General features: G+C 42.7%; 2 protein-coding genes and 1 long non-coding RNA gene across 11 annotated transcripts in view; 2 read left to right on the top strand and 1 right to left on the bottom strand.

Moving 5' to 3' along the window:
• LOC128437454 (NACHT, LRR and PYD domains-containing protein 12) overlaps positions 1-11,954 on the bottom strand; it is a 278,177-nt gene that overhangs the window by 64,404 nt on the left and 201,819 nt on the right. The window lies entirely within an intron of this gene.
• The window catches only part of LOC128437456 (BMP/retinoic acid-inducible neural-specific protein 3), a 214,427-nt gene that overhangs the window by 31,935 nt on the left and 170,538 nt on the right, over positions 1-11,954 (top strand). The window lies entirely within an intron of this gene.
• Positions 8,027-10,749, top strand: LOC128437463 (uncharacterized). The gene is made up of 4 exons (XR_008338218.1): positions 8,027-8,128; positions 8,537-8,719; positions 9,339-10,243; positions 10,480-10,749. It is a non-coding gene; the product is annotated as an uncharacterized LOC128437463 (long non-coding RNA).

Below are 11,954 nucleotides of genomic sequence, written 5' to 3'. Positions count from 1 at the left end.
GGCTTTAAAGATGTCGTGGACCTTGATGGGAGTGTCCTGGAGGATCTTCTTCTTGGAAGCCGTCTCAAGCTGCCTCACCTCATGTTGAGTATTAACCTCTTCACTCTGTCCCTCTGTGATGTAGAGCTCAGTGTAGATCCTGTTGAGGAGGGTTCTACTTCCTGTTTCATCACTTCCTTCAGTCACATGTTCACATCTCCTCCTCAAACTGAGCTTATGTTCATCTGAAACCTCCTGCAGACCACGATCTGCTGAAAGACAAGAAACAATGTGAGAGACAGAGAATCTGAGAATCTGCTGATTGTTTTCATCAGATCCAGAAAAACTACAGAAAATAAAAGCTTTTTAACTTTGTGCTTTTCTAACGATGTTAAATGTTGATGCTGTATGAAGGAACAAAATAAAACCACATGTGCTGTTGTCAGAAGTGAAGACATCAGCAGACACATGTACAGTGCTGCTCTGACCGGCTGTCTGACCTCCAGCTCCTGGTCTGGATCTTTGTCCACACTGGGGACACAAGGAGTCTCCTGAAGAACCAGACTGGTCCCAGTATGAGGTGATGCACTGTCTGCAGAACCAGTGTCCACAGCTGGTGGAGACTGGATCCTTCAGGACGTCCTGACACGAAGCACAGCAGGACGACTGCTCCTCCTCAGAAACATGACTCCTCTTCCTCTCCCTGTGAAGACATGTCCTGATCACTCACATGTCACAGTCACAGGTTGTCATCACTTCTGTCAAGGAGGTTTTGTGTTCACCCAGTATGTTTGTGTGTTGGTTGGTTCGTTAGTGGGATTATAAAAAACAACAGATTACCAGTAAACTTGGTGGAAGGTTGTGGTCTGTGAACCAGATCGGGGGGGGGGGGGGGGGTCTTCTTTCACAGACATGTTCAGAGGACTGATGTTTACCAGTGTGTGGAATTTGGTGCAGATCCAAATCCAAATGAGTCTCTGAAAGTTTAATTAAAAGTGTACGTACGCACACCTGATCACAATGTTCTCTTTATAAATCCCAGTCCACCTGGAGACGTTCGTTCGTGGATCTGCCTCTAACTCCGCCCACTTTCAACCATAAATGGTCAATTCAAAGCACGGCATGAATATTAAATGATGCTGCTGACCAATGGGTTTCCTCCGTGAGTCCTGACGGAGTCACGGCATCAAGCGATGAGAAGAGGAAGTGAAACTTTGTGACACTGACATCGAGGTGTTTGTTATTGAGGTGGAGGTAGAGAACGACTTTATGGGACAGCAGTGATGTCACTAATAAAGAAAACACACTGATACTCTGCTGCTGCTGTGGATAACACAATGTGTGAGATCAGAAATCGCTGAACCCTCTCTTCTTCCTCATCCTTCCATTTGCATGCACACATCTCTCAGAACCCTCAGGAACACGTCAGGTGTGATCCTGAGGCCGCATGGGGGATGTAGAAACACGTTTCATGAAACCAAAGGCCTATTTTTCGGCCTTCATGTCTAGTCAAAAGCCTGAGGCCCCATGGCCTCTTTGTTCTTGAAAAGGCCAAGGAACTCAATCTCCCAGGATGCCGCAGGTTCCATTGTTCTAATCAGTTTCACCCAGAGGTGTGAAAACCCACAAGGGTCAACTCCTATTGGTCACTCTGGCCCTGTGACCTGTGAGGTCACCGAGCCAATATAAGCCTCTTCTATCTCTTTCCATCAACCCACCGATGAGGCAGGCGGCCAGACGTTTCTCCTGCATCTCCGAGGGGGGGGGCCTGGCTGCTCCAGCACATCTTCTCTTCCAATCTACAAGAGGAGTGCAAAGGTCTAGCTTCCAGCTCATCTTCTCAAGGAAACCGCCTCTCAAATCCAGCTTTTCCAAACTCCTAGCAGCGACTCGATGTCCTGCAGGTAAGATTCAACAAGCAAGAGCGTCACAGCTCAACAGAACCGTGAATGTAGAAACCTCACGACCACACAAAGCCAGGAGACGTCACAGAACTGCACAGCAACCCTTTCCCCTTTCCCTCGGACTGGTAACATAATCTGGGCTTAATATTGATACTACACTAAGCAGGACTGTCTATTTGATTCTGTGTGGTGTTTATAAGTTTGATATATGTTGTGATATTATGTGTATAAGTTAAATGAAAGTTAATGATAGGAAGGCTCTTCACATGCTTTCTATCTCTGAATCTTTCATTCTTTGATTAACATTTACACAGACACACACATTTCTCATCACCTCATTAGCTCAGACCCCCGCTACATGTCAGAAGAAGGGGGGGGGGGGGCTACCATCTTAGGAGCCCACAGGAAGGTGTTACTCTATTGGTCAACCACCATTTTGAGAGCCCCTCACTTACATAAACACACTCACATACACATCTTTGTAATAGTTAGTACTTTTGTTAGTAACTTGTGTTTTTATACTTTATTATATTCATAATAAATGTTTTTCTTTCACAAATGTTCTTTCATTAATGTTGCATAAGTATATTTTGCCAACCTCTACACTGTCGAGAACTCCATAACCTTCACTGTTATATAATCTTTAATAGTAAATATTGAGATTTCTAATTGAACTAGATCTAAATGAGACTGATCTTAATCAATAAATATTTTCCCTTCCTTTGAAGGGTGGTGCCCCGAGGTAAGTTTGACCAACTAAAGTTATGATTTAATATGAATATTTTAAATATTAATGTTTTATATTTTATTTTGATAACCACATTTATTGAATGCCGAAAGGCACACCATTTTATGGTATCACTTTTAAAGCATTATTGCACAACAGCAGTTTTTATTTATTTAGAGCTTCGGATCGATTCCCTCACATCAGTGGAGCCTCAGCTCCTCTGGGATATGATTTGGAAAGTTTCTTCACTTCTTGTAAGTGATCTCCTGTGAGCTCTGTGCTCCTGATGGCTCAGTCACGTTCACTGCAGGGACTTGATGATACACCCACAGTGTGAGAAGATATTATTAAAACCTATTAATGACTCGGCTCCATAACTCCGCTGTTAAGTCGAATCTGAACGTAATTTGCTGTAAGTTGTTTAATTTATTTTTAAATTAAAAGGCTCGTGTGGAACAGATACGTCGCGTGCGCAAAACTGAGCTGTTGGTTTTAATATTAATGATGAATGGGATCAATAATCTATTTCAGTTCATCACCTCATGTCTGCGTCGCCATTTTCCCGTCTCCAAAACGCTCGTATGCATGAGTCAGAGTTTGTTTTTATAAATCCCAACGTTTGCGTGAGAAGTGGCTAAGCAACGGTTATAAATGAGACTCCTGAGCTCTTTGAGTGATTCTGAGAGATTAGTCACCAACTTCAATGAAGCTGTGTCCTAATGCAGGGGCCACACTAGAGGAAACTAGATCCTCTTCAGAGCAGGTCCCAGTAGAAACAGTCTCTTACTCTGTGTGTGAGGGTCCAGGTTCATTACTGAAGTTTAGAGGTTCAAACATGGACCGGTCACTCTTCAGAGACAGACAGCTGGACCCTGGAGACTCTGCTCTCAGTCTGTGGTCCTGACCTCTGCAAACACAAACATGTTTTTATTCAGAACACATCATTCACTGGTTCATTCTGTGAGGATTCAGTTTGGAGCTTCACATGTTTGTAGCAGGTCTCTTACTTTGTGGTTGAGGGTCCAACTTGCTCTGAAGTGTCCTCGTCCATGTTGCACCGGCTGTGGCTCAGTTGTGGTTCAGGCCACGCTGCTCTTCTAGATATTCAAGGTCTGGTCTATTTCCTCTGGTTCTGCGCTCAGTTTACAGCAGAACACAGTGAAATGATCTTTCACACCAGTTTCAATGTTTATCTGTTGAAAACGTCACAAACACAAATATTCGCAACAGAGAGTCTCTCTCTCTCTCTCTCTCTCTCTCTCTCTCTCTCTCTCTCTCTCTCTCTCTCTCTCTCTTTCCTGACATGTGACCTACATTATTTTGGGGATATTTCAGTCAATCACTTGATTTATTCAGTTTCAACCATTTCATTGAGAATATTATTAAATTAATAATATGAATATATTTTTTAGGGTACCAGTCAATAAGGGTGTGGAGGTGTACTATTGTACAAGTTCAATAATAAAGTTCCTTTTCATGTAATATTGGTTTATGTCATTTTTAATTACATCAATAAACCTGCATAGCCACAATCAACTACATTAAAGTTAATTAATACAAGCTTGTAAAAGTTCATGTGACCTTCAACCCCCGGCCACTAAGAGAAGAAACTCAACATCTAGAATCATGTTCACGTCATAAAGGCTGGAAATGAATTACAGAACTTTATAGACAGTAACACTGAGAGCACATCAGTCACAGCTTGAAGCAGCTCTCTGTGTCTCCACTCAGTTCTATGGCTTTGTGCCCAAATGAAGGTCAAACACAAGCAACAACTTTATATTCACTTTAAAACTCACACAACACGTGTGTGTGTGTGTGTGTGTGTGTGTGTGTGTGTGTGTGTGTGTGTGTGTACCTCTGCAGGTCGATGTTCCCCACACCTCAGCCAGTGAGTCCAGAGCTTTACTGGGATCCACAGTGAAGACTCTCCACTGGTTGGTGACCACTGCTGTAACGTATGATGGTGAAAACACGTTGTGTTATTAAACACTTGATGAACAGATGAAGATAAAAAGTGAAGCTGTGAGTTAACTCTGTTAATTAGTCCTTTGAAGGCTCTTTGATCCAGACCTGCTGTTCACATCTGTCTCTGGGATCCGATCACATGACGTCTGTCACCAGGTGTGAACTGACATGTTAGAGTCATGTGATCAGCAGACGGATGTTAACAGCAGGTGTGAGAGTGAGACAGTGAAACTTTCAGAAAGTTGTGTTCACACTCACCTGCTCACTTTCCTTCCTTCTGCTCGTCCAGGTGAAAATGGAGTCTGACCGCTCCCTGTTCTCAGGCTCCTTCTCCCTGTGGAACCAGTTCACTCTTGATTCCACCCAGTTCAAAGTCCAGTTCATACCCATGAAGATGAACTGGTTCACAGTTCATGTTTTATTGTGATGTTATGATGTAGATAACAAACTTAGGATCATGTATTTAGTTAATAATGGACGGTGTGGGATCATGAATCCAGATCTTCACTTTCACACTGAGTCCTGACTGGGAGCGTCTACTGGGACTGAGCCGTCCAATGAGATTCATCATAATGTTTAAATGAGCCTCAGAAACTCTGGAGTCAAACACGTCTTCATCATGTGAACACGATGAAGACGTGTTTCCTTGAGATCGGTCTGATCCGTCAATAGTTTGTTAAAATGTGGAAAACTCCCAAACGGCCCAACTCCATCAAATGAAGCCTGAGCTCAAACCCATGTTTCCTCCTGTGAGTTGAAGGTTGTTATATTTGGTGTTGGAGCTGAATGTGTGACTCCATCTGCAGAACTCTGCCACGTCAGGTCACATTCATACAGTCCAGTCACAGTGTGGTTTATAGATCTACAGAAATACAGCTGCATTGTGATGCATCATTTGACCGTTGTGTATTTCAATAACTGCTGAGATTTGCATCCCAACAGTACCAGTGTTTGACCACAAGGTGTCAGCAAAGAGCCAGAGTACCTGGCTGCAGACTACATGGTTTCCCATCAAGTCTAAATTGGAGTAACTGGAATTCCACCATAGAAACTACTTTCTATGAAAACAAGAAATAAAACTGACACGAGTGTAAATTCTATTCTATTTGTTTGTGGCTCTGCAGGTTTATTGGTGGATTTACAAATGACATAAACCAATATTACATGAAGGGGAACTTTATTATTGTACTTGTACAATAATACCTCCACACCCTTATTGGCTGGTACCCTAAAAAAGATACATAAAGCTGCTTCTTCCCAGAAGAGCTGAAACTACCCAGCACTGTGGTTCTGAAGGAAAGAAGCAGTCCACTCTGGGGGGGGAAACAGGTTCTCACAGTCATCATCCCATTGGTCAGCTAGAGAACGATCTTCAGCAAACGCTCCCAGTGGCACAGACAGGGACTGCATCACTTCCTCCACAATCCTCTCCAGCACTCTGGAGGACCTGATGTTGGTGACGTCACAGAGTGTTTCCATGGAGGCCTTTGTGAGGTGGCCCAGTTTGATGATGCCCGCCTCAATAAACTTATTCCTTAATGTTTTAGAGGAACAGGTGTCAGTTCTCAGGAACTCATTGTAGAACAGCAGCTCCTCAAACAACCATATCCCTGGTCTGGGGTCAGGAGTCCGCTTGACCTCCAGCGTCTGCCAGGCGTTCACCACCGAGCTGTAGAACGGAGTCAGTCCAGTCAGGTCAGCTTCAGTTGATGATAACAGAAATAACTGTTTGTCCAGGCCTAGTCGGCCATCTTGTCTGAGCAGCAGACGAGCAGGAGCCAATCAGCAGAGACCACAGCCGCACAGTAACTTCTGCACTGTCTGCAGTCTGAAGGCCGCAGTTAAAGACACAAGGTCAATGAGACCTTGACCTCCCTCTGCCACAGGGAGATACAGGGCCGCTGCCCTCAGCCAGTGCTGACCAGACCAGAAGAAAGTCACCAGGCGACGCTGCACATCCTTAACCAGACCAGGAGGTGGCACCAACACAATAAGTCTGTGCCAAAGAGACGAGGAGACCAAGTTATTCACCATCAGAACTCTCCCCCTGTAGGACAGATAAGGTAGCAACCATTTCCATTTAGACAACTTTGCTTCCACCTTTTCCTCCGAGCCACCGACCTCTCTAAGTTGAAGAAGAAGGTGGTCGGAGCGTCCATATCATGTAGTTTAGTGAATCGGGCTCTGACCAAGGCTCCTTTGGCTCTCTCATGTGAAATGAGTTTAAGTCCTGTCCCTTAGTTTTGAGCCGTTCTGCATTCTGCCCGTTGTTTTGTGTGTCAGCCTCCAGGTTCCTGATTTCCTCTTCTAATGTCTGAATGGCTCTTTTTATTTTAACTGTGGAGTTGGCTGAGTGTTGCTGACAGAACACTCTGATTTGGGCTTTTCCTACTTCCCACCACCGGGTGAGGGAGGAAAACTCATGTTTCTTTTTTCCCCAAAAAGCCCAAAACAGTTTAAAATGTTCACAGAAAGTAAAATCATGCAATAATTTAACGTTAAAATGCCAAAAAGACTTTGGTTTTACTGTTGGTGATAAAATAAACTCCATTAAAACTAGATGATGATCAGTAAAACCAACAGGGAGGATCTGACAGTTAAAAACCTGATTAGTAAAAGTGGCAGTAAGATCTAACCTGCTGCACTCATCCTTCCATCTAACACCTTCACCAGGTGTACTGCCGGGCTGAAGGATGTTTCATCCTCCACACATCCACCAGATCTGCTTTCATGATACTCTCAGATAAAAGCTGGGAGGACTGAACATGTGGCTCCACAACCCAGTCTCATCAGAAAACGTTCAATGGCAACGTTGGTCCACTTGGAACGACGTTACCATCTCACAATCTGGCCTCTCAGATTGTGAGATGGTAACATTTAGTCCTCCCATTGTTTTGCATTGGCGTGTTCTCAGGTCACGTGACTCTCAAGCTCCCGTCTGCGGAGAGGAAAACATGGCGGAGATTCCTTGTTTTTTCAGATAAAAATATAATTTTGTAACTTAGTTTGGGCATAAAAATACATTCTGACACCATTTCTAGCGAGAAATGTGCTCTTTGCTTCCACAGTCTTCAGCCAGTTCGTGCTTATGATAAATATTTTAATAGTTATCACGCATGTGTTTATCGTTGCTATGACGGTTGCCATGCCACCACGGCGCAGCGTGGTGTTTAAATCACCGTCCCTGCGTGGTGTCCTTCAGTGATCGTGAATGTTATTCTTGTTATATAATAGTAATATTTGAGGCTAGATAACATCTCTAATGAGAAGGATCATGCGAGTCTGTTTATACCGAGGCCGGCCCGAGTGCGCGAGCCGAGCGGCCCGAGTGCGCGAGCCGAGCGGCCCGAGTGCGCGAGCCGAGCGGCCCGAGTGCGCGAGCCGAGCGGCCCGAGTGCGCGAGCCGAGCGGCCCGAGTGCGCGAGCCGAGCGGACATGACGTGTGGCTGTCGTAAAAACCCTATTTGTAAACAACCAGTCCTTTTAACTCGGGGCTGCGTCATAAACACGGCGCGCTTGGAAGACCACGATGTCATCTTCCTTCTGTCAGGTAAGTAGTTTATTGTTTTTAAAGATCGTTACGATCTAGGTTTACAGTCCGAGTGCGGAGAGAGTCCGTCAATCCACACTATGGACGCTGTTCATCAGCTAATACGCCATTGTTAGCCACATGCTACAGCCCACGGTACCCTGTGCTACCTGGGAGGTGAATACATTGTTGTTGAAACCAGTTCAAGACGCTTAGCTCATCATTGAGGGACGCTACAATATAAATATAAACATGAATTTGATTTATGAATGCTTTAGATTAATAAGGAGTGTATTTCTCTACTATTACTCCACAATATCAGGTCAATTTGGTTTAATGTATAGTATGCACTATGACAATAATGTTTCCATGTTATGGAGTTGCGATTCATTTTATAAAACAATTGCTATGTTCTGTTTTTTAATCAAGGAGGATCAAAGTGAAGCTACAGGAGTTTCATTAACGTCAATAACTTGGACCGAACGGTTTGTTTTGCTTGATGAAGAGCAGGAAGGGCAGCCTGGAGAGAAAGAGAAGCCGGGTTGAGCCCACTACCATCATCCACGTACCACGAGGAAGATGAGGGAGAGAAATGATCCTACCATTAAAGAGGTACTTTTAAGTTACATACCAGAAACACCATTTTATATAATGTGCTAAATATACATTTTATTACATCCCCAAAGTACGCTTGCTGAAATACAAGTTTACATCACACTGAAAGAATTTTATTTCAATCATGCTTCCCTGCTGTGATTGTTTAACTGGGAAAACAACTTTTTCCACAGGAAGGCAAGTAAATTTAAGGAATACATGTGCAAAGTTTTCCTCTGTTATGTATAATGATGACCCCCATCAAACATAATGTTAGCAATATTTACACCTTTTAATTTATACTGATTATTTCTGTCTACATGTGTGAATTTGCCTTCATTAGTTTCAGAAAAGAGCGATGATGTATCGGTCAGTGGGCGGCAGCACGAGACTCCGCAAACTAGTCTGTAAGCAAAGCAGACGAAGGCATCGAGGTTGCGGCCTGCCATCATTGTTATTCTGCTTAAGGGACTGAATATGTTTCATGTAGAAATATTAGCATTTCCCTTATATCTACCAAAACTGCTTGTTTCCCAGACTGCAGTTTTGTTTTGATCCGATGTGGTGTGCAAATACAACCGTATCTGCAATGGGTTGTGGGGCATTAACATTTGTAACTCTAATTTTGTTTTGACAGACTGTGAAAAGAACGTTGAGAACATCACCACTCTACAGGAAGACACAGTCCAGTAATGGGTGTCAGTTTTTCAGTAGTGAACGACAGGTACTGTGGAAAAATGTGTGTCATTGTTGTACAATGTCCTTTGACTCTGTTTACACAAGGTTAACACAAAAAGGTTTGATTGTAAACTGATATTGGTATGAATTCATGTTATTCTCCTCTTCACAAGAAACAAACAATCCAAATTACCTGCAGAAAGCCCTTGATGGACGCTTCAGCTGCATCGTCAGACTGGCCAGACAGCAAGATGCCAACTTTAATGCCAATTTATTTGTGTAACATTCTGTGACCAAATGTATAGATAACTTTTTGTAGATTGTAAAAAAGATAACCCATTTATTAAAAAAAAACTACACTAGAATTACCGCACTGCGTTGTATGACTCCGCTAACCAGTGCAGTGTCCGTCTACATATTTCTACATATTTTCTCTCATATAAATGACACTGTGTCTCTTGACAACTGAAACCATAAGATGAGGTCAGTGTGGCCTTGACCTTTTGACTTTAACACAAATACACAGTTAGACAATCCGAAAACATACAGTTATGCCAAAATATATTTTGTTTCACATTCTAGATGGCATAAGCAGAGACATCAACTCAGGAAAAATATTTCTGTAGAAAAGAAAGCCCTGTACGTGTGTACGTATGTATACATACACACGTACAAACGCACTATTGAGACGTTTTGTTTTTTATCATATATTCTCAGGAAGGACTGATGCATTTACTGAGACGGGACGTGAGGGCCTACTCTGCGTGCTCAGAGTTCAAGCCCAGCAGGCTGCAGCGGGCCTGACATATTCCGGAACAGCAGCACAGTCTTTGGATGACTCCTCTGAAGATGAAACATGGCGAGGTACTTCTCCACTGATGAAGAACTGTGAGGGCTGTGATTAGCTACACTCTCTTGCTACAAGGCTACTCTTGCTACTCCCTGGCAGCCTTAGGAAGGCATTAGCTTGCTGTTGGGTAGCTGTTAGCTTCAGCATTTTTAGTTTTTAGCGGCCTGTGTGACGTTTATGTTTAAAACCAAAAAATCAGAGGGAACCATCTTCATAATGAAACACTATGGTTTGTTTGTGTGTCCTTCAGTTCTTCTCAAGAGAAGCAGTACCGGTGTGCCTCAGCTCCACGGTCCCTCCTGCAACCTCCGCTCCTGATGCTAACCTCATGTCTCCATCACACCAAGCAGCAGACCTGGATTGACAGACCTTTCTCCAGAGCTGCCCCCTCCCTCTGAAACCCCCCTCTCCAAAACACTATTTGTGTAGTTTTTAAAGTATTTTTTGCATGAGAATTGTTGATCATAACATTTCCAGCAGATGCCTTAATGTAATGTTTGTGCACAATAAATGACATTGATCATAACATATTGCTATTTCCTTGCACTTCTACACCATGATATTGTCAGATAAGATGCTGATTACATTAAAGCAGTGAATGCTCTGCTTTAAGCAACATAAACACACAATGATCCAATGGATCGGAAGTAGAATGGGCACATTACATTCTGTAGAGAATGCCTCAGTAATTGAAGTCAGAAAATAACTTTCTTTATCTGAGGTTCCAGTCATTTATAGTCACAGCAGAGCACACAGGTCTGGTTGTCTAGGGACACCCATATCATATTGTTTAAGATGTGTAACATCAAGTTTGTGTATCAGTGCAAAATACATACCGTCATTAGTCAAGAGTTCACCCTCTTGTTTACACTAAATTTAGGTGACCCAGATGTTTCACAATGCAATCTGATAAGGTCTTATGAGAAACATTCTTAACATTAAAGAAATCAACACAGAGGATAGCAATAGATGTTTGACTCAAATCAGTAGCTGGTAATCAGCAGCCTGACTTTTTCAAACACATTAATACCACAATGAATGAGGCAGGGATTATCTATCAGAAATCAACTATATCGTCACATTAGGTTTCTCTTGAGCTCATTGGAATTACCTTCACATTCCACTCACTGTCACCTGAACCATACTGTTGTTTCTGTATCTACAGTGACTTTTAGGAAAACATGTATAAAGCAATGTATAAACAATAATACATCTTATTTATATAGAGCTTTTCAAGAAGTGCAAGTACTTAACTGAGGGACAGCTTATACAAACAATATATATGTCTTAAATCCATGTGATGGGACAGCCTCTCACTTGGATGTAAACCAATTTTAAAACACATTTACTTATACTGGAGATCTTTTAAATTAATGTCCCAGAAATGATTTCTGATGGAAAACCCCTGCCTCATTCATTGTAGTATTAATGTGTTTGAATAAGTCAGGCCGCTGATTATCAGCTACGGATTGAAGTCAAACATCTACTGCTATCCTCTGTGTTGATTTCTTTAATGTTAAGAATGTTTCTCATAAGACCTTATCAGATGCATTGTGAAACATCTGGGTCACCTAAATTTAGTGTAAACAAGAGAGTGAACTCTTGACTAATGACGGTATGTATTTTGCACTGATACACAAACTTTATGTTACACATCTTAAACAATATGATATGGGTGTCCCTAGACAACCAGACCTGTGTGCTCTGCTGTGACTATAAATGACT

This window comes from Pleuronectes platessa, chromosome 3 (genome assembly GCF_947347685.1).
Source record: "Pleuronectes platessa chromosome 3, fPlePla1.1, whole genome shotgun sequence".
Classification (NCBI taxonomy): domain Eukaryota; kingdom Metazoa; phylum Chordata; class Actinopteri; order Pleuronectiformes; family Pleuronectidae; genus Pleuronectes; species Pleuronectes platessa.
This window is presented reverse-complemented; position numbering and strand designations above follow the sequence as displayed.